Source organism: Leuresthes tenuis, unplaced genomic scaffold (assembly GCF_036924035.1).
Source record: "Leuresthes tenuis unplaced genomic scaffold, fLeuTen1.0.hap1 SCAF_10, whole genome shotgun sequence".
Lineage (NCBI taxonomy): Eukaryota > Metazoa > Chordata > Actinopteri > Atheriniformes > Atherinopsidae > Leuresthes > Leuresthes tenuis.
Window position 1 is genome coordinate 4155469 of NW_027325364.1, and position 24020 is coordinate 4179488.

The following is a 24020-nucleotide window of genomic DNA, read 5'->3' on the forward strand; positions in this document are numbered from 1 at the left end:
AGGGGAGAAATAATCCCTCCGTGTTGGAACGAAAGTGATTCTTCCGCATCTCGGGCCGAAAAGTCCAGGCGGAGACAAAAAGAAAAAGTGGAGAAAGTGGTGAGGGGGGGGGGGCAGAATCCACACACACAAACACGCGCACGCACTCATATATAAACGCACACGTGAATGAAACGCGCACGCACCCACATGCACACGGCGGTGGTGCGATTTCCGGCTGTGCGCGCAGGAATTTTTAATCAGCTTGATTAGAGTGAGGCGGTCCTGCATTTATTACCAACACACAGATGCTCACACACACACACACACACACACACACACACACGAGATACGTTAATTTATGACGTGTGTGTGTTATTTATTTATTTGTCTGTACTTTACTTTGGCCACAGTGGTTTATTTCTATTGCACTAAAGTAACAAAAAGTAAGTAGAAGTATTTGACCTCCACTCGGTGGAGTCCCAACGCCATGAAAACATCTGGAGAAACTAAAGTTGTGCAAAATAAATTTAAAAAAAGCTTCAGTGTCCTCTCTGAAACTCCAAGGTCTTCTTCTTCTTTATTCTAACAGAAATTCTAAAAGGCAGTGATAAATGGGTGGTTTAAAACTTAAAATAACACATTTTATTCTTACTAATAAATAATTGGGATGTGGGGTATTATCTTACTGTAAAAGCTTTTGTCAATATTGAGCTGCACTTATTTCTCATTATAATATTTACTTGTTGCATCCCAAGTAAGGTGACATTATATTCATCTCTTCACATGTGTTTTTCTCTTAAGTTTTATTGTCTTTTTGCGCACTTACAGGTGAAAAGAAATGGAATTAAACCTCACGATGGTTTCAAATAGAGACGTTGTCCTTATAACACCTAAAGGTGACATTTCCCACCTCAACTTTTTGGCTCCGGCACTGTCACGACTCTGCTGTTACCTCATGAACTTTACCTTCACCTCAAGCTGTGCTCTATGATGCCAAAGTAGATAATTCCAAAATATTAGACAAGCTAATCTCTGTTGATGTTGTCAACAAAACCCTGAACTGTCAAAAGGTTAGGGGAGAGGAACAGAACGTTCAGAGAGCAGCCGGATGTTGACGTGAGGCGATTGTTATTATTTTGTAGTTATTTCATGAGCTGCTCTCTGCTGGCAGTCGGCAAAAACTCTCAGACAAGATAATCTGTTGAAACTGTCAATAGAAAATAATCTGATGTGCTGAAGCAGTTTCTCTCTCAGGCCTTTTTAATGGTGGACACAGACATATACAGGGGACAGCTGTCTTCTAGCTGTTTCTGGCTCTCGATTTTTACGTCCTGTGAGGAGCCAGAGGGGGGAGTGTGTGAGGCAGAGTTGAGTGCAGAGACGACAGTGGAACTGATATTTTACACACGTGTGATGCTGTTATGTTGCAAATGGAGGATGGGGGCAGTGAAAGGTGATAAAAGACGAGATTTAACAGGTTAAACATCAAATATGCTTTCTTTTTTTCTTCCTAAACCGCGGTTAGCGTGCAGAAAAAGCAGAGCGAGTCTCTGTCATCCAACTCATCAGGCCGTTATCTGTATCAAACCAAAAAGAAACCATGTTTCTGTCCAGGTTGTGTAAGAACAAAAACAGGAAACCAACAGAAAACAGGAAGTTTGTACACCTATCGCATCGACAGCCAGAGGTTGTGAACCGACCGTAGAGGTCAGGCGTGTCTGAAATGCTACAATGCACTTCATGCTGGTTAATAAATGTTTGCAGGGCACATAAGGCTCATCCCTGGGACTGTAAATAAATGGTCTCAAACAAAGCGGCTGTTTCATAAACAATGCAGCACAGTGGATGTGAGCCGCTCGGCTCGGCTCGGCGGTAACCGCTGACGACGCCTCAGAGCAGCAGAAACCAGTCAAAGTAACAGACGCTCTTCAGTTATTTGTGAGGAGATACTACAGCGTTTAAGAAACAAGGCGAGTGGTGGGGGGTTGATCTCAAGGCAGAAGAAACGGTGCAGTTGCATCCCTCGTTCCACCGCTAGTTGTGAAACCAAATCAATGTTCCACCCACCCATCTGAGGTCAAAAGTGTTTTCATCTCAGAAGACATTTGTGTCCAAGCATTCGGAAGTGACAGCAGACGGCCGGCTGAGCCGCTTCTGATGGAAAATACAATGTGAAACTCACCTTTCGCACATCAAATGGAACAATGTCTCACAGTATAAAGACCTCGTTGGTGTAAAGTTTTGAGGGGGCGGCTGCAATGAAAAGGGTCCCACGACTGTGGTTTTCAATCAGGAAATGGAACAGTTGTTGAGTCTGCTAATCTGAGACCCCGACCAAAGGTTTGAGCTCACAAACCGACGCTGCCACACAGATTCAGCGATCAATTCTTATCTTTACCGTTCTTTGGGTTTCTGTGAACTACCAGAACTGTTATACTGTACACAGCTGCGGTGTGCATGTGGTTAAATGGCTCCTCTGCGCCTGAATAAAAGACCCAAACTGTGGAGTAATGACTGTGTTTTCAGAGATTCATTCACACTTTAGATTCTCATCATCTGTAAAATGCCACAGATTGCCAACATGAAAATAAAATGAAAGAATGAATCATTTTGAAGTGTCTGGTATATCGAACAGGAATTGTCCTGTAACCATGTTTCCTTTGAGAACGGCTCAGATTTACCCTGATATGTGGAAGCTCGACACACTGCAGCACACACACCCTTTCCTCAGCTTCACCTCCACTTGCACAGCATTGTGCACGTCGACATGTTTTCCACGTTCGACGTGTTTTACATGATGTTCTCTGCAGCTTCTGTATTTTCCTTTCATCATTTTTATTTTTGTTTGCCTTGGCTTCTGTTAGCAGCATTCGGAAAACGGGAACGATGGTGAAAGCGAGCCATTGTCGGCAAATGCTCTTTTCTATCTGGCATGACGCAAGCAGCCGCAGTCATTTCCACTGTGATTGTCGGGCACCATCAGAGAGCATCGATAACCCCTGCCAGGCCTTGGCACCGCCAACAGGTGCCGGCACTGCCAGCTAAGGTTGGCACCGACGAGGCTGTGAAAACCCTCTGACATCCAGAAGGGCACAGATTTGCTCTGAATGCACCACTGAATCAACACTGCTGATTATCAATTAACATATACCGTTTTGTATCGCACAGAAAAGAGGGAAAAATGGGTTTTGAAACCCAGAAAGCCTGTTTTAAAATACTAGCCGTGTGCTGTCCTAATCATGTGCTGAATGCAGATTTAGCTCTGTTCAAGGTGGGTTTTTACAAGCCTGTGTGTCTTTGTGTTGTGGAGATACAGTGTGTGTGATGCATGTACACAAGTGCAATTGTTCAGGCAGGATTTGGTGCCTGATGGCTACATTTGTAAAGAAATCATGAAAAATGACACGACAGCATCAAGAGCCACCTCATATTGAAATGATATTTAAATACGTTCCACCTGCAGTGTTTTTAACCATAGCACACTTGTTCAAAGTACCATATCTGACCAGCTGCTTTTTAAACCACACGTTTATGTCTCAGTGGAATTAGCCAGTATGTCTATTTCCTTAATAATCAACACACAAAAGGGGAAGAAGGAATGGAAATGAATAGAAAGATGTGTCATTGTTGGCTCAGCTTTGAGAAGTGCCTTTATGCAACGTGTCAGACGAAGCGGCGCCATCACTTACTGCACGTAGGTGTTGTGATGTCTTCATGCTCGCCACTTGTGATGCTTCTAATGGGCATTAATACGGTTATTTGGTTATTAATACAAATTAGTCAGCGCATCCAGCCTGAGCGAACACAAGCAGCATGGGAGTAAGCCCTGTCGCCGGTTCGACTTTGAGCTCTTGTTGGAAGTGTCTCCCACAATAAAAACACAACACATAAACATAATAGTATTATTAGAGGCTGCGGAGGATTTAATAATCTGTCGAGGAACGTGTCAAACACGCCCGCATCAGTGTGGGTGCACAGACGAACCTCAGCAGCGCAGAAAATGTCAGGAAAATGAAAACAAAGGTGCTGCGAAAAAACCAACACGCAGTTAAATGAGTAATAAAAGTGACAAAAATGAGATGAATATCTGGTCTCAACTAAAGCAGCGAGCTGATGAAGAGCATAAACTGTTTTGTGTTGTTTCTTTTTTTTATCGTGGGAGAATTTATGCAATAAGGGAGGCGTTTGGCTCAGTTTTTTCCTCCATTATGCGGCGAAAAAGTTTAGAAAAGCGGTCAGACGCGACACAAAAGAACACGACACGTTGAAGTCTAGCAATCTGTGATATTCTCTGATCGCTGCAGACACAATGTGTCATCTTTTTTTAATCTATTTCTTTTTTTTTTAGATCTCCTTTCGCTTTGCGCACCATCTTCTCAGAACTGTTTTTAAATCTGAGTGATTTCCCATCACAGCTGTCTCACAAAAACACAACCTACATTCATTTTCTATGAAGGATATTAACGTTTCCACTTAAGACACATGAGAGGCATGAAGACCTGTTTTATCACAGATAGACTAAATATTCCATAATGGAGATATCCTTCAGATGAAATTAGTTTTATGTTTTCCATTAACTGCTCATACAACGGCTGTGGCTTTCAATTACAGGAAAAAGAAGATGATTTCTACGTTTCTCATATGTCCGCTCTTTGGTGTGGGAGGAGGCAGAAAAGAGAGGAAGAAAGAACAAGGGGAATGTAATGAACTGAGAGTCGGCTCCTAAGTACTTAATTGTTTTATAATCACATGAAGCCGACAGAAATAGAAGCAGAGCAAGTGGTCTCCACCTCAGGTCTGCTGACAGGAAGGCCTGCTGCCAGTTCTCCTCAGCGGGTCTCTGCATTACTGTGGAAGACAAACACGGGGATGTTTTTTGTTTTCTTACACCTTCATAACGCAAGTAAGGCGACGACCGCTCCACCTTGTTCTCACACCGCAGCTCTCCACTCTCGGCAACCACGCTCACTGTGTGCGGCGTGCACTGTAGTCGATGCAACTCCTACACAGACTGACACGCCAACATCCGCTCAGTGGCGGCGAGCAGGCCTTCGTGTTGCATCTGAAAAGACCTCTGCTCCCTGGCGACAGCCCCTTCCTGAACCCCGACAGAACTGTCTGCTCCGGCGCCGTCGGCTTGAAGTCTCTGGTAATTACCACCAGGCCACGCCGGGTCATTTCAAGGCTCCTCTCAGGAATCCGCATTAATGATTTAAAACTTCATCCCCGCCTCGCTCACTAAGAGGATCCTTCACCGCCTTGTTTAGGACCTCCTCCTGCTCCTGCTCTCCTCTCCTTTATTGAATTATAAAACCAATTAGTCACTGAACAATTAGCAGGCATCAGAGGCAGAGCCATATTTAAAGAAATGACTTTTCTGTCACTGCACCCTGGACCTCGGCCATCACATGACCGAATAATTAAACTCTAATTTCTGCCTCGTGGATTGGAACAAATAAACAATTAATAGAGTCAGACAGACAGGGGTGTTTGTGTCTGAGAGTGTGTGAGCCAGAAAACAACATACTGAAGATGGCTTTGTGAGGGAGGACCGGCTGACGGGGTGAGAAAGGTTCTCGTGTCTCGCTGGGTTTTTCCTGAAGTGGCTGAGAGGCAGCAGAGGGCACAACACCCCGGCCTGGTGGGGAGCGTTTAGGAAATGAGGGCAGGTGATGGGAAGGTGCTGCTGGCCTCAGTGTGCAAGAAGTGACTGAGATGAAGGGCGAGATGGAATATAAGCATGTGTGGAAATGGATCTTAATATCCTGGCTCAGGCAGAAGTGCTGAATGAGAGGCACAGACTTAAAGATGCGCTGCTTTATCTACATATTTTTCTTTGCATTTTTAATCCCTTGTCAAAGGATGCATCATCCATCCACTGACAAACAAAGGAGTTGATAAGGCAAGTGTGTGTGTGTGTGTGTGTGTAAAGACTACAGTATCTGTTGAAATTGTTTCATTGGGGTACGTGGGTGGGTATTAACAACCTGATCTTAGCGGGATGCGCTTTCCTCTAAATCGCTCTTTTTTCTCTCTCTATGAACAAAGGATTCAGAAAAACCTACACAGATCGGATAAAGACAAGCACCGGAATAAAAGACAATAAGATTTTTTTTTCCCCTCTCAAGAAAAAAAAAAAAAAACATACGATACAACCTGTAATAATGTGATTTGAATCATGAAAACTTGAATGTATGCGCGGCTTTAAATTGTATTTGTTCCAGCTGCACGAGGCGTGTTAAATAAAAGGATCATGACAGATCACGGAAGAGCATGACAGAACTAACATGACTTCTTTTTTCCTCGCTTCTTGGGGTGGACACACCATCTTCTTCAGCACCCAAAAAACAACGTGACGCTTTAATCACTTATCCAAAGAATCTGGAGCAACACTAAGCAAAGTTTATGCCAAAATAAATGCAGTCGAACATGTTGCAACAACATAGGCTGTCGTCTATTTTTTTTAATAAATAACTTTTCAGATAATGACAAAATGAGCTGCAAGTCCTGAATCACACACTAAGTATGCACCCGGGGTGGCACGTCTGTAACTGACAGAGGAGTTTTCTTATATTTTGAGCTCTGGAATGCAGCAATCTTTATTAACTCACCAACCTTTTCTATTTCCAAACTAGTTGCAACATGCCATGCAAAAAGAAAGAAAGAAAAAGCAGGGAATCATTGTTATCTTTCTCCTCTATTAGCAGTCATAACAGAGCTATTTCATACAGAGGCAGCAGTGGGGAGTGTGCAGGGATGGAATCCCCAAAGAGCCACACATTAAAAAACGAGACAGGCCTCTTATTTACTGGCGACAGTCTAATAAATACATTTGCTGGCAGCTAAACAGGTATTTACTCCGCTCCCTACCACAGGTATAATTTCACTGTTTGCTGAGCTGTTATTTTGCTACAGCGATAATTATCGAGGTGGTAAAGAAAGACGATTAATGGTTTTAGCTGAGATATCAGTCTCAGCAAAGTGAGGCACAGCCCGGCTCTAAACTCCCAGCGAATGCTGTGCGGTCGGGGGTTTCAATAATGTGCATCTCTCGCTGCTGGAATTCAAAGAACAGCTCGAATGCAAAAAGATGGAGAAGCTGTTGCAGACAACAAGGGTCACTCTTTAGTGCATTTTGCATGTGGGGAATGCACGTTTCCCTGAACAATTTCTATTTTCCTGAAACTGATGATTCATAACATAATTTGATTTTCAAACAAAGTGATTCTTAGTGTAATTTAAGAGCAGACTGCACAGCAGACACAAGAACACACACACACAAAAATCCCATCCTGAGCTTCCCAGCGTGTCGACTAATTGGTCTCTCAGGGTCACCGGACAAACTTTGCTGTCTCCTCTCACTCTCATCTGACAACCTGCACTTCAGAGCTAGGCAACGTGCAGCCGGAGGATTATTCTTAGCTGCTATGGCCCACAACAGAGAGACGGGACGTAGAACCGGTGATACGCAGAAGCTACACTCACATCGTGAAGTGACAGTTTAAAAAGTAAAACCCTGCACTGCATGTGAAGATTACAAGACGATTTCCTGCTATTACACTACTACGATACAGTCAATGCAGCCTGCACTAGTTTCGATTAGTCGTAATGAAAACAAAACTACACTCTGAGGGGGGGGGGAAATCTGAGTATGACAAGGTTAAACCTGCAAGTTAAAAGAAGGAAGGTAGAAACACGTAATTGTTTTCCCAGCTCACCTCTTTAACTGTAAATCACAGCAGGGGTTATTGTAAGAGCTGTGAACGCCACAGAACACAGTCGAAGGATTTAATTACGCACTAATAAGCTGTGGCAGATGTTTAGGCTTCACTGCTGGATCTGTGTGACCTGACAGTCGTATGCAGCAGCGCCGCGTCGTCTTCATACTCTGATTCTTATCTTTCCTGACAAACAAGTCTACATGGAGATATTTTGCCAAACATACTGACACGTGTATGTGGATACGTATGCAAGCATTTTTGTGCCACTTTCACAACCACAAACTGATAAAAAAAAAAAAAGTGGTTGTAGAAGAAAGCTCCATGCCGAGGAGTAATACCGAGAAGTTCTGCTTCAATGTGCACAAACTGCCGTTGAGGCTTTTCTTCTTTGTCTGAAGACTTTTACAAGAAGTGACACATGGCAGCCTGAGACAGGAAAAGGGCTGTGTGTCACTGCTCTCAAAGGCACTGACCAGATAAGCCACAGCACACTGAACTGCCACAGATCTGCAAAGATAAAAGGAGAAAAATCACCGGTGCTCTGCCATAACCTGTTTCTCACATGCAAAAAATGCCATGCTTTATCTCATAACTGCATGTGAGTTCGCAGAGCACCTGACCCGATAACAACAGAATCACAAACTGTCACTGAGAAGATTATTTTCGGATAATTGCCTCTTAATAATCTGATCGACTTTCCAAAAAAACAAACCTGCCCTCACTGATTCTCACACTCCCCCGAGCCTGAATTCACAAACACAATTTTCTGTCTTCAGAAATACCTTCAACACACACTCGAGTATATATGCTGCCATCTATTTCTGAATAATCTGAAATAGCAGAGTGAAAGCCACTGGTCGAGCTGCTGTGTGAAATGTCAGCTATTTTCTAAAGGAGCAGAGAGTGAAACCTTTTAAAAACCTGTAAACCGCAGAGCATCAGTGCCCACGCACTTTTTAAGACGGTAATACATCTTCTCATAACTACTTTCTATCTCTCCATCACACACACACACACACACACACACACTCAAGTCTGGTTTTACCTGAAATTACTTTATCAGCACTGTGACAAAAGCCATAAGGCAGACCAAACAGCAGCCGTGCATCATCACATCTATCTGACTGCCTCACACCAAGTCAGGCAGAAAGAAGCTCATTAACTGTTTGCTTCCCTGTGTTTTTCCCTCACAAAAAGAGTTCCATCCTGCATCAATAAAAATGTTTCATCAAGCTGACACATAATTAAATAGTACGTGTAGGGAGAGAGAAGAAATGAAGTGGCTCTAACGGCCTAATAAAAAGTAGTAAAAGTAGATGGGCAGTTGAGCTGCAATTGATTCAGCATTTCTAACAGGCGTGTCAGCTGATGACATCCACTTTAACTTCAATTTAATGAGTAAGAAAGAAGCTAAAGGTCTGGAAAATACTTCAGATTTATATTAAGGGGAGGAAAAAGCAAGAAAGCAAAACGCACCGTGAACTCATCAGGTCAGCAGCAGCAGCAGCGGCGGCGGCTGCATCACTTCTTACTCCTTTGCTGCGCGCTGAATAAGTTGTTAAACGCATTAGAGGAGATGGATGCACTTAACCCCGCGATTATCACGAGTGCTTTGCGTATTTGTGCAGGAAAGACAGGCCCATTTCAGATGAGGTGGTAAGAAAAAGTTCGGAATGCGTGACACATTTTGCTTTCTGTGTCATTTTATTTATTAAATGTAGCTGCCACTTTTGTTTTGTGTGGCTCTTAGAAGATAAAAGTCAATAAATTGCCTTTGAGTCACGACGCAAGTAATTCATCCTTCTGATTCCAATGAGACGGAGCCTATCTCATTTTTTTCACGAGGCGTGATATCACACAGCTGCAGAGACGCTAAAAGCAGGTATGTGACAGAGGACAAACTACACTTTACGTACCTTTAAAGTCAGCAGTCGCCCGACCTCTTGTTTTCCATCAAAAGTTGAACAACCTCTTGTCAGCGCTCCACGGCGAGAGATCCAAAAATAGGCGACTGCTCTGTGGGAGGAAAAACTGTTTCAAAAAGTCAAAAGTCCGACGGATGAGGAGGAGGAGGGGGTGGTCTTTGCAGAAACCGCACCGGAGGAGGTTGAAGTTGAAGTTGAGGAACGCACACGGCGATGGAGCGCAGAAACGCGAGCAACCGTGCGCTGCGGGCAGCGGGGGTGAAGTAGAGGAGAGGAGAGTAGCGGCATGTGAGGAAGGAGGACTGCTTTGAGAGGGTGGCAGGTAAATGAACCGCCCCTCCCCGTTTCTGATGCTCAAATCGATGATTTGCCAGCTGTGGCGCAGCTTGTCTCATTGCCCCACTTTGGTTTTTACAGCCGCTCCTCTCCGACGCGCTGCTCTCCGGGGACACGCGGAGGGAGAGAGACAAGTCAGTGCCAGGAGAGCTCTCACACTCATTCATTTTCATATTTACACGCCACATGTTTGCATGTCAAGAAGAGGAAGAAGGGGGGAAAACTCTGGAAAATAGTCGATTGCGCGCAGCAGCGTGCGTTTTGCTCTGAACACAGTCAAAGCCCGTTGTTTTAACAGCGCGCGAGCAAACCTGGCAGCACACCTGAGCGGAATGTGGAAGCATGTAGCCGATAATGTGATGCTCCAAACGGCAAAGAAGGGCTGATTATTAAAGCAGCCAGAAAAGTGCGAAAGTATGTCCAAATAACTTCTGAAGAATAATAAACTGTGAACAACGACTGTAGAAAGATGCATTCCCAGCGCACACTTATTTTGCTGTTTGCCGAAAGCTATTTTTTCCAATTAATTTCGCCAATTTGAACAAGGCTTTTAGTGGGAAAATATCCTAATTATTATTCTGCCTATTCTGCACTGAGCATTTCTAATGCATCACCGCTGAACCAGAATCACCTTTAATTTATCAGCTGTTGCTTTTTTTTCCAACTTAGTTCAACTCCAACCAGAACCCAAACACACACACACACACACGCGTGCGCGCGCACACACACACACACAGACAGAGAAACGGTCCCTAAATCATTCACATGTAGGAACACAACGCAGGCCTGTCCAAAAATAAAAAATAAAAATTAAAAACTAATCGCCGAGGGGATGCAAATTTGTCAAATTTACGTGGAGAGCAGAATAATTAGATTTTCTCTTTCTTGGACATATTTTTAAGGACACAGCCTGAAGCTGAATGAGCCGAGGAACAGAGGAAAGGGACAGATAAAATAACGGAGGGAACAGCTTGTTTCCGTCCTCACAGACTTATTTGAATTGATTTTCACTTGTAACTCCATTGTCTTCTGTATTTAAAAAAAGCCTGCAGAATATATATGTATAAGTGGCTTTTTTTCCTTCTGAAATTAGACGGGAAATTCTCAAGTTTCAGAGTGATGTAAATTAAATTAAATTGTCTTAATGAAGAACATATTAAATTCAGGGAAGGGGGGAGGGAGAAGCGTCTCGTGCGTTGACTCCTATTTTCACCGTTTTGCTCAATAATGTTCTTTACAGTGAATATTCAAATTAAAACATGAAAAAAGGCGTCGTGCGTGAATTTATTCCGCACATGTGCCTGGTTTGAGTGCGGTGTGTGTGCGCCTCGCGTCGTGGTCTGCGTGCACGCTTTTATTCGCCAGATGAACTTTTGTGCAGCTTATATACACAGTTGTACACTTTTTTTGTTCATGCCCCCGTGCGCGCGAACGTTTCTGTGTGAGATGATTGACAGTTTGCATCTGCACGCGGGGTAAATGCTCTGCACTGGCAGGTGTGCAGGAGCCCACAGGTAATGCAGCTGTTTACTTACAACACGAACGTGTTTCTTTCGCCATATTTAGCACAACAACACACCGATCCATTCTGCATTTACACTTAATTTACACTTTATATTGAAAATAGAATTAGTTAGGGGGGAAGAGCTAAAATAAACCGCCACAAGACAAAGAGGAAGGTGAGAAGCGTAGGGAGAGCTTTGATTTGTAAAAGCCTGAAGTGTGTTTGCTTGTCCACAGTGAGTTTATTCTTCAGAGGAGACACAGAGAGTCTGAGTCCTTATTGTAACTGTTACGAACGAATACTTCTCAGAAAAGTTGATTTGTTGTGGTTTTGGGACTCCACAAAAGTTTCACTATGAAGTATGTGAGATCTGCATTAAAAAAAGAGGGAGGAAAGAAAAAAAAAATCACACGCACACACACTCTCACGGACAAACACACACGATCTCCGCATTTGATTTACACCAGCGCGCTCCCAGGAGACGAAATGCGAATTGTAAAGTTCCAGTAAAGAGATTCAAATTTGTTTTCTGCATAATTGCAAATTCCTGCTAAATTGGGGACGTTTTCATCTTTTGCGGACAACAGCTGGTGACTTCAATGCTGCCTCTGTTTAATGCAACAATTCATGGTGCTGCAGTCCCCACCGTAGCCACAAGGGGGACCAGTGAGCCTCATCTGTGAGAGTAAAAGACGAGGACTCCTCATGGTGACCCCGCTCTTCAGAGTCTTTTTACTACGTCAGGTTTAATATGTTCCCATCACGCTGATTGTGCCAAAATATTTCATTCAACAGCAGCAAACCCTGACCTTTGCCTTCACACACAGATCAGCAGCGACATGTGAGAGCTGTGGATGCTTTCCAAAGGCAAATTGTCAATGTGCATCCATGCTGCTGAAGCATAAAGAGGGCACGTGTAGAGCTCAAAAAGGAACCGAATATGTGTAAAGTGTAAACAAATCAAAGAAGACCTTGAGCTGAGACGTTTTAATCATCTGTACTTTTTTTTTTACCCCCCTCTGAAAACAATAAACAGCACTTGGAAAATTACAAGGGTTATACACCCCAGAATTAATCTTTCCAACCCATAACTAAATAGAGAGACTCTGTTGCCTCTCCATCAAGTGGGTATATTTTAATTACAGACTATTGACGACTGAAAGTAATTTGTCTCAGAAAGATGCCCGAGAGCAAAAAGACAGGCGTCTCGTCTAATCTTGGAATGCTCCGCCACTGCTTTCCGCTCTGGTTTTGTGGTTAGTCTTTGTAACTTTCTCCAGCAGTTCCTTTATAATTGCCGACCTTTTAAAGATTAACAAGGATCCCCGAGAAGACGAACACTTGTCTGCTGGCTTTATCCAGGATAAGCGGTGCATTTCCAGCTCTTTTCCCCCTCTGATCACCCTCGGCTGAATTAGAAGAAAAAGTTTGTGTTTCCCTGCCTTCTCGTCCTCGCTCCTCCCTTCAGCACCTGTTTGAATTCTGAATCTGAACTTCACAAAAGCTCACCTCTCTGAGAAAACATCACCAGTCCTCGTCTGTCTGCTCCCGAGGAGGAAGACGAGAGGAGATGAGAGCCACTCAGAGCAAAAGAAGCAAAGAAACAGCTTGCTCTCCTCCAGCTGCTAATGGGATGTCAGTCAGCTGGGCAGAGGAAAATAGCCCAGAAGTATAATTAACGTCTGATATGAACTCTCCCAGCAGCTCAGTGTCGCCTTGTACATGTGCAGAGCGTCAGCTGAATGTGGGTAGCAGCTGCCCAGATGTTGGAAAAGAGTTTCTTCAGGTGTGTTTCTGCAGATCACTCGGGTTATTTTTGTCACAGAGTGGGATTCCTTTACCTGTAGTGTCCTGTTAGTCGTGTCATCCATCAAACCGGTGACCTCCAATCAGGGTTATCTGTAGATAATTACTCCATCTTCAGGCTTTGGCTTTAAAATGGACTTCAAAAGCGTCCTGAAGATAAAAGTTTGATGTTTTTTGTCTGTTGGTTAATTCTGGGGCAGCAGTTGTTGCCTTAATGTAGTAATTTCTCATCCCACAGTCACGGTCCTTCAAATTTCCTGACATTAGTCAATGTTATTTCTTGGCTTAAGCCGAGGAACGATGTTGACTGTGAGATATTTCATGGCCCATCCATCCATCACAACCGTTGTTTCTTGTAAAGCGCTTGTAAGGACCGATTCAGTGCACATTTGTGCCTCAGATCAGCTCAATGGAAACAGAAAGTTAAACAAATAAAGGATAAAAAAGTGTTCGGTGGCTGTGATAATAGTTTTTCAGTTCGTCTGTCACCGGGCTTTTCATCGTTTTCATTCATTCGTGGTTCGTTTTGCTTCCTTTTTAGGTTCGTCTCGGCCTCCTTGAATTATTTTATCTCATTTGTGTTCAGTTGGCTGGAGAATTAGAATTGATTTAGATTAATCAACCCTTCTGTGATAAAGGTCGATGGAAACCCAGCTGCTGCCCCCCCACCTCGGCTTAGTTTAACTGGTGATGTCAAACTGACCAGCGTTAACTGGGATAACCTCCAGGAACGAGAGATGGATTGATTTTGTAAAAATGAGCTGGTATTTATTCACAGTTTTTTACTATCATCATAACTTTTATTTATCAATGATAAAAAAAAGTTTGCACAAATAAAACTCCATAATCTGACGGATATATTCGAACACGGTAGTGTCTGTTTTCAGCTGTTTCATTTGAACATTTAATGAACTGGAAACATATTAAAAGTTCAGACAACAACAGGTCAGTTTTTCTCTGAAGCGTTTGAAAAATAATAGATGATAACTTTCGATTTAAACCCCGTTCGAGACTCTTGATATTTAAAATGTCATTTTTAAACACAACAGATTTACATTAAAGTGTGCAGAATGTTCACATTATATCTCATGAAATAAGCAACATAAACAGTGAGCGCTGAAGAGGGTGCGTCCGACTATTTATTCCCCTTCACAGTGTTTTCTCTTTTAAATGCACTTCAAAGCTGTTTCTCAAGTTAAATCCTGAAACAAACTACTCTTACTTTTCAGTTTTTCTCGACTTAAACAAGGGACCTGAATACTTTTCGCCCTCCGATGCTTCGGTGGTTCTTATCAGTGACTGACATTGTGCGTTTAGTGTTAATTCACAGCTTATTTTACACTAAGTGCTTTTAATGCTTCCTGAAAAATCAGGCGACTGCGTTCTGTCTGTCAGGGGAGCAACCAGACAGCAGGTGTTAAGAACTTCTGCGAAAGGTTCAACAAACCTAAAGCAGTAAAGCAGGGACTTCTATGTCTGTTAATGTCACCGATTATTTACCTTAAAGATGGTAACACCTGAACAAAGCTGTCAGATTTCCTGTCGTGGTGTCAGGGAGAAAAAAGAAATCCAAATAATCCTAAGTAGACAGCTGCTGCAAAGAGAAGTTAAGACATTCCACTGGCATCCATCCACCCAGAATCTGACCTGTAGCTTGTTTGTGGCGGGTTTGCAAACATGGCCGGGTGTCGTGCACGTCATCCAGCACAGGGCCACGGGAGCTGCAGCGACTACCGAGCCTCTGTGTTTAACATGCATCTCGATGCAGCGCCGGCGTCACAGTGAGACACCCCATCTCCTGGAGAGTCTATTAGCTGTGCTTAATTAAACAAATGTGATTAGACTGATCCAAACTCACACAACTGAATCCTCGGAAAGGAATCAACCATGAGAGGAGGCTGCAGAGAGAAAGTCGAGTCACGCATGGCTTGGCTTTATTAATGGCGCCTATTACACACTAACACACGCTGCTTCAAGCTCCAGCGTTAACTCATGAGTAATGTGTGCGAGTGGCGACATTTCAAGTTCACTTCTGAAGTTTGTCAATCATAGTTTAGCGCTGACTGTCAAGTGAAAATGAAACTGGGAGAGTCTGGATAAGGCGATAACTAATAGCAGATTGATTGCTGGTAATTTAATGCAAAACTGTGGGTGGGATTTAGCCACGGCTGTCGGCTACAACCAGGTGGAGAGCAACAGGGAAATTCTCACATACTTGTAAAAGATGAATCATTGACAGAGACATGAGAGAGAAACTAAAGTCTCTGCATGTGCTAATATTTCAGGGGGATTTTAACTCTGAGTCATTTCAGTTCACCTTTAACCATAAACTGTTTCCGTCAGAAAATATTATTTGCTACTCAGCAGAACGCTACTTAAGACGGGAAGATGTGGCAGAAGGACGCAGACTTGAAGAAACTGAGTTAAAGTTTGAACTCTCTGTACCCTCTGCGTCTCCTGAATTTGATTGTGCACTCATTACTCAATCACAGACAACCTAGACATCCAGGGCAGTGCTGTTTAAAACAACCGTCTGTTTATGTCTGAGTGAGCTGATGGGCTCTGATTAGCGACTGCAGGTAATACGGCTCTGACATGTTACTGGGTCAATGCCAATTCAAACTAACGAGGTCTTCGGTTGTCTCTTAAAAAAAATCAGGAAGTTTGGTTGAGTTAAAATGTTCAACGAAACTGTCCCATTTTGAAAAAAGCCTGTTAATGTCCACTTTATTAACAGTGTTTTTATGGATCTGGGTGTTTCACAGCTTTCCACACGTTTGCACCTTTAAACCTGGTTGTATGAATTTATTTGTTTGTTTGCAGCCTTTTTACAGTATACAGAGTTCCAACAGGCCACCACAAATTACCACTTGCTAAGAATGTGACTGTCCAATCATATTTCAGCCTATGCTAGCTTGTGCTGAGTGTATAAACTGTACAGGCTTTTTTTTTTAGTTGCCTTCCTTAAAACAAAACCAGGGGAGCAGCCCTGAAACACTGAGTTGATCAGTATCAACTCAGTATTTCCAAACCTTTGCTCTGGTTTTCAACATGCAGGGTAACACCAAAGCAAGGTCTTCCAAGGTAGTGACACCACTGTTGCAGTAGTTGTCACTATGGCAACTTGGAAAATGTAAGTGGAAGTTTCTATAAATCAAACATATTTTATAGTGTATTCTAATGCCCAACGAGGATGTTTTAGCTAAATCCATCCAAGCACTTTTAATGTCAAGATTTAACCAAGTATTTACATTTTTTTTTTTTGCAGTCGACTGAAGGAGCTAAAAGAAGGAACTGTGCAGCAGCTTCCTGTGTTCCTGTCATTTTTTTGTATGTTACAACCTGTTCAGCCTGTCAAACAAGCAACATCATGAGATTTTTAGGCTACAGTGACAAACAATACACTGTAGATATCTTTATTTTTTGGTAAAATATGTCAAAAAGGCCCACAATAAAGCTGAAAATCCTTATGTACTCTGCTGCTTATAGTAAGATTTATAGTGAATATATATATATATATTTATTCTAACGTTAAGTGGATCGGGGATATTTGATGTCCTCAACAATAAAGACACAAGAAGGAAAGATGGAAGATGTGTTTACACTACTTTGTTTTGTTCGAAAACCATGTCATGCTATCCTGCATAATTACATAGGGCAGGAAGGCATGATGTAACTATGGCAACGTATGTTATGATGTGATTGAGAGATATGTGTGTGTGTGTGTGTGTTCGAAGGAGTGTGTGACCTGAACTAGTTTACAAACACAGCTGAAGTCTAAGCTTTGTTGGAGACATCTGAACACAGCCAGCAGAAAGAGTCAGTTACGTTTCTGTCCAAGTGAGTGTTGCTGCCTTTGTAATGTGGAGAATCTGTTCGGTGTGCAGTTATATTTTATGGAAAGGTTTAAATTGTATAAACACGTTTATTCCATTTCATACTGGCTGTAGTTTTGACTGCATGACCGAAACCTTTTGAGACACATATTTACTTATAAGAAATTAGCATCAATACATCTATTCAATGTAATCTGTTGCCGTTTAATGACTTTAAAGAGCCAATATAAGAATGACCTGAAAAGTTTAAGCTGCATTTCTTCACATTAACCATTTGGTTTAGCCATGTTAAAACAGAGAGGCTATCTTTTAAGGGGGTTATATCTGTACTCAACCATTTATCCAGGCCTGCAATGCCATTTTGCTCTACATCCATCACCTCACCATTAAGAATTGAAATGCCTTTAAGCTTCTTAAGCACATTTCTCTTTAGCCACCATGGCTTTTTTGATACCACTGCAACCAAAGGAATCTCTAATTCTGCATAATTTCTGGCAGAGCTCGGTTAACCTGATTGTGCTCTTAATGTCTGTTGCTGTAAGACAGTAGCTTTTGTGAGGTGAAGAATTTAGGGTAACTTATTGTTTGAAGACTAAGTTATCATGGCACCTGTGCAGGAACTGAAATAGATTTAGCACACACTGTTGTAACTGTCTTCTAGCAGCAGCCATGAATCAACCCCGAACACTGAATTCCACTGAGTGTGACTGGAAAAGGTAGGACAAATGCTAAAAATGCAACCATTGGACCAGTTTCCTGATTATAAACACTATTGTATGCAGTGAGGTCTCCTCATTATATTTTAGTCGGCATTGAGTATGCTAACTTTAAAATTCCCCTAAAATTAAAAGTATACGTTGTAATTCAGTAGAAGAAATAGTTAACAAATAGAATAGAAAACAAACTTTTAAGAGAGAAACAACAATTGTGGTGGATTTACTTTAATCTCCAGGAGCATCTGGGGTATTATATCATACTGAGTTTGCTTGCTCAGACTGGAAACAGCTGGTGAGTCATTTTCTACGTTGCCAGATCAGACAGGATTCCCAGAGTTGTTTCTATCCCCCTTAATGTGCATCAAGTCTTCTTCGAAAAAGTTAAAGGCCACCTAAAGCAAGTGGAAACATTTCAGTGGCAGTTTTTCAGATTGTTACCGTTTCTATCCACCTTTTCTTAATCACATCTTCTTAAAGCAAATCAAACATACCAATGAAAACCCGGTAAGATTAAAGAAGCAGCCCAAGCTAAGTCAGAACGTTTAATTACTGCATTGGTCTGCGGTGCAAAGTGTTGCAGGTTCACAATAAACCTCTCCACGTCCCCTCCGACTGGTGATTCCTTACAGTTCTACTGCACTTTCTCCCGTTAATTGTTAGCGTTAAAAGATAGAGATAAAAGTTCAAGGTTAGGTTTAGAATTAATGTACACGGTGAGTTATAGACGTTTATATGACAAAAATAATCTACAGGTTTAGAAGCTGTGAATCCGGTCATGTCAAATGAACGCTGCCCTACTTGGAGATACAATTGAGCTACGTTGTGCTATGATTTAACTAAATAAATGTTTCCGAAGTAATAAATCCTGTGACCTTTGTCATCCTAAAAGAATTTGGAAGACAATGGACTGTGTTTAGCTCTATGACTGGTGAGTCAATACGATAGTAATGCAATAAGGGATCTATTCGACATTTAGAATTTGGCTCAGAAGAATCATATATTAGCCAGCTAGCCTGTTGCTCACAACATTAATAGTCACTGAGGGGAACATTAGCTGCATTCGGACAGAGATGTTCTAAGAACTGCCACCTCGAATTTAGTTCCAAGAACTGCCCTTCCCCAGGGGAACCGTTTCATTTTGCATTCGCACATGAGTCGGGGACCTTGACAGGGACTGATGTGACGCAGCCGTCTGCGACAGACGTGTTACTTTAGCGCCACTCAACAACTAAACAAAACCCAGGAAAAGTAAGGAGAGAAGAAAACAACAGCAGCAAGAAGCTAACATGGAGAGCGAGGAGGCCACCGTGTTCATGGTCTGCATGACGGTGATATTAATCATGGACGATCACATCAGGCGTCTAAGATGGAGGCTGGAAGAGCGCACAGCGAGAGTCAGAAGACGAAGAATCCAGCAGCGGGCGATACTTCTTCGTTTCACGGAGGAAAGAAGGAGAGCAGAGCGCCGCAGACAAAGGAGGACAAGGGGCGGAGCTACCAGCCACCAAACACCTACGTCATGTTCCTGTGGAACCCAGAAAAGACCTCAGAGAAGGAGCTAAAATGGTTCTAGGAACTGAGGGCCGTGGTATGCACGAAAAAACGTCCCTATTCCTGAAAAGGTTCTAGGAACTGCAAAAAGGTTCCTACAGTGGGAATGCGCCTATTGTCTCCAACTTTTAAAACACCAAAAGAGGAACGACTTCGAGCTGAATTTGGTACAGAAAATCAAGGCGTTTTTGAGGGACTCCTGGATGATATAATGGAGCTCAAAAGCTTTACAGCTGGGATTGTTTGCCCTGTGAAAAATACGAGTTCTCATTCAAAAAGTTTATCACTTGGCTTGAGTTCGCTCTCATACTGTGCGAACGCAGACGTAAATAAGGTCGTTTTGTGTGCTCAGCTGTTATGAACTTTGCATCTGGGTCAGGTCATTTGGGAGCTGCATGTACATACAGCTTGTGTAAAGGTGTGATTATTGATCAGAAGGAGTGGAATTTACCCCCAAACTTGAGCTTTTTTTGATAATTAACGCGGTTTCTAAATTACACTGCCGGCCGTCACCTTAACTTTGCTTTGGAGCTGGAGCGGTTAAAGGCGACTTTTGCCGTTGTACAGCTATTTAAAAGGAGCATGGTTTGTTCCCACCGCCCAAAGAGACAGAGCGTCGGGTTCTGGGAGTCACGGGTCACTCTGCAGCCTTGGTTTGTGACACTACTACATTTTGGATAACATTACATGTTTTCTGGTGTGACCGGGCAGAAAGACGTAATAGCACCACCATAGAAACAACAACATTTCACAAACTTCTCTTAATAGTTTTAGAGACACAATCCATCTAAACACTGAACAAAATACACTGAAGAAAAGAGATTGCTGGAGTTTAATTCCTGCTCTACAAACACCTGATCCTGTTTAACATAATGGAACTAAACGTTAGTCATTAGACCTGTTTCGTCTGGTAAAAGCCTGTATTTTATAACACGATGTGGCCCACGATGTAACACAAACTTTCGTGAAGTCCCAACAGCAATAAGCAGTAATACTGACAAAAATCATCATTAACGGTAGTTTTTTTTTATCTCCAAGAGCTCCTCCAGAGATCTTCAAATGTGCAGCTTGGGCAAAAATTATTATTAAATTCACCAAAAAATCTCCCACACAGTGAGGGGGGGGGGCATTCTTATTCTTGCATTCTTATTCCTGCACATGGAAGCTCTGCTCCATTTTTAAGTGAATGTGGAAGTGTCACCGGATCATCCATCAATACGGAGACATCTCCATACGCCGCAACGCATCACTTCACTTCTAACAATCACTCATACAGTAAACCTCTAATCCAGCTCGCGCTCTCTCCGGTTGCCTTTGACAGCAGCTTAGCCACCCTGCCATCCAGCGTAACGCAGCGGGTGCGGTGAAGCCCTCAGGGGTGAGATATCCAGCGCCACCCTCGCACCCCCTCCACCTCCTCCATGGTTGCCCCCGGTGACAGTGACAGAAGTCTGTAATTGCCACCTCGTCAGACGGCTTCATTAAGACAAGCATTGTCTGCGCAGCTGAATGGTGGCGGATGGGGAAGAGAGGAGCGTGAGCTGAGGAGAGGAGAGAGCCCACAATGCAATTATTGCGTGGCTGTGACAGGTGGGGCCTCCAATCCTCTGCGTCGGTGGGGCCCTGATGCATGTTGGGGAGCTGTGGCGGGCTCACATCATTTTTCACCCCCCCCCTCTGTCATTAGTTGGTAATGATTGGATTATTTTGCAAATGAATCGCTGTATATGTCTTGCTCAAAAACATTTCCTGGCCATATTAATCAAAACCATCAAGGCAGTGCAGTCAGAAGGAATTAAAAGAACAACATGTCTAGATTAAAAATGACTGAGATCCCTCTGATTGGTGGTGTCTTGTGGGCTGTGCCATCTTTTATGCACATCTTTGACATTGTGACACTCTTTATAGATTGTCAAACAAAGATTATCAATCATTTCCACGGTTCATAACGCACTGGGAGTAGAAGCTATATTAAAATAGTTTTTAGTGTTTTGGTCTTTATGATATCTATCGTCATTGGATGATTTACATGTGACAAAAATAGCACAACCACTTACAAATTAATCCACTGCTAGGTGACCACTGCTGCTAACGAGGGATATCTCTTCTTCTTAATGCACACAATAGCAGCACCTGATATTTCTCCTGCAACTCGAGCACAGAAATTGAGAATTCAAAATCTCAAACACCAGAAATAAGTAGGTTTTAAAGCAGGGATGTCCACATCCGGTCCTCGAGGGTCCTGCAGGTTCTAGATGTTTTTCCCTGCTTCAACACACCTGATTCAGATCAGTGCATCATTAGCAGACTCATGCAGAACTTAACAATCTTTTGAACAGATCTATTTCATTTGAAGCAGGGAAACATGGACCGGATTTGGACATCCTTGTTTTAAAGTAATATATTTCCAGAAATCTTTATTTCTTCACCAAGGCAAAAGCATCAGAAGAGTAAAGAGTTTGTAGAAGAGCAGTTTGTCTTTTATGTCACTGAGATTATTTGAAAACTACCAGAGTAAATTCTTCTTTACTCTTAGTAAAGAGGTGGTAAAACTCTATCAAATTTAATCAGATTTGAATCACTTTTTTTTCTAATTGTATAAATAAATATATGCATTGGCAGAAGATATGCACTTTGAGTTGAATTTAGTATTTGGTTTCTTTCGTCCTAGCAGAGTTTTTAAAGGATCATTGTGTTAGGGCGACCGAAACAGGACTTTTAAAATGCATTTAAACGTTGATCAGAATTAAATCGTATGAAATTAATACCCAAATAATGCGGATGGGGTTCAAATCCCTCTGCCAGTATACAATCAACTAGACTCAAATGGGGTTTCCAACTTTTTGCATCTTTTTATAAAAGCAGCAAAGTATAAGTTCATATAAATACAGCTGAATTCCCATTAAAGCTGCCGTCATTCACATACTTTCTTTAGTCAGACTAAACATGTTAGATACCGACGATGCCCTCTCTGTTCCCATTTAAACACCCCAAAACAAAAAAAAAGATGAGTGCTGTGCAGAATCGTTACACCTTCAGCCCACCATCAAAGTAAGTCGTAAGCTGTAACCCAACTCAACTGTGCATGTTACCGTGTTGAGTGGTATTACCGCTGCCTGAGGTGGGACTCGACGCTCTGGTAATGAGGTATGGCTCGTCTAAACGAGCGATGTGAGCACGCCACAGCCAGTTGAGGAGAAACTTGTCACCTTTCGTGGTCATGTAATGGAGGAATGTCACGTGTTGCCTTGAAGTTGTGCTCATGTCATGTATTCCTGTGAGATCAGGTGGGATTAAATAATAAATAAATGATGATAAATGAACAGAGATGACATCAGACTTCTTATTTCAGCTGAAAAACCTGAGAACAGTTGAGATATAACATAAACACGTAAATAATGTCGAAGGGGAAGCTAACTCCATCCTCACATGGCACAAAGGCAAAAGAGAGAAATGGATGACACTGTAGTATTTTAGAAACCATGAATATTTTTCATGTTTTGGTCTTAAATTCACTGTGATTCTCATGAAGGATCCTTTCCTCTTTCTATGAGACGTGTCAGAAGCAGAGCGACTCACTCCCGCTCAGTCCACCTCCAGCGAAACGCATTCCTGTCATCCATCGAAATTTTCACATGATTGAAATTGCCCTTGGTGGAAACATATCATAGCCATCCACAGCTCTTGGATGGCTCCCATTGGGCGGTTCCACCCATGCCAAGTGCCTGGGTTGGCCGAGAGCCTCCAGGGAGGCCGGGGCTTATGTCTCCATGGGCCAGTAAGCCTCGAGGCCCAGTAGCCCTGGGAAATGTAGCAAATCATGGGTGCATGCTGGCATTGGTGTCCCCCCTCCCCTTAGCCTTAGGACTGTCACAGCTAAAAGAAGTCTAATGGTGGCCAACTGTGCAGCGAGTGAGTCTGGGGTGTTGGGGAAGCATGTCTTTAGGTTCATCTGGATTGGCGTCGATAAGGATGTGCGCTCTTCGTCCTCTGCCTATCACTCCCCTGCACAGGGTGGGAGCTGAGTGTGACGCATTTGTGTGTGTGTGTGTGAAGCAGTGGCACAATGATGGGGGACTGGCAGACCATCTCCAGAATGCCAGCAGTGACTGATGCCACACCAGACATTCCTTTCAGAGGAAGCGGCGGCATGGTCAGCACCGTGCCAGCTTTCACGGGCCCTCAGGACACCAAACCCTCCCCGCCGTCCTTGAAGCAAAGACCATGGCAGCGATGGCAACGAGCTTCCAGCGAATAAAACACAGACAAATGGAGAAGCTGTGCCTGTTCTCAACTTTTCTGTGTGATGTTACAGTTGAACTTTTCGTCTAACTTTGATCAGACAAATTGAATTACGTGCTCATCGCAGATTTCAACAATATTTACACACATATAAAATCTTAATTACCGAATTGATGATTCATGAAAGAATAAGTCGATGGCTCCCAAAATGATATGTATGCTTTCAGCAACAGCAATTATGAGCACATATATTCGTGTTTAGCTTCGTTTCGATATTCTCACTGTTTGGTTCAGACGCTAAACAACATGGACAGCTTTGGTTTAGGTTAAAATAGTAGGAAAAAGTATCTCACTTTTTGTTTTTAGGGTGATAAGGCCACAAACACACTGAACAACATGTT

At 42.8% G+C, this 24020-nt stretch overlaps 2 protein-coding genes across 7 annotated transcripts in view; one reads left to right on the forward strand and one right to left on the reverse strand.

Annotated features, from left to right (window-relative positions):
- Positions 1-10023, reverse strand: part of satb1b (SATB homeobox 1b) — a 55731-nt gene extending 45708 nt beyond the window's left edge. For 4 of the 6 annotated variants that reach the window (XR_011917304.1, XM_072393615.1, XM_072393613.1 and 1 more), the window contains exon 1: positions 9620-10022. The gene's annotated coding sequence lies outside the window, so the exon portion shown is untranslated. Of the gene's footprint in view, positions 1-9619 lie in introns of all 6 variants that reach the window. The other 2 variants (XM_072393616.1, XM_072393614.1) reach the window with 2 other exon arrangements.
- The window catches only part of LOC140315989 (ubiquitin-conjugating enzyme E2 E1-like), a 341997-nt gene that overhangs the window by 22691 nt on the left and 295286 nt on the right, over positions 1-24020 (forward strand). The gene's annotated exons all lie outside the window — the stretch shown is intronic.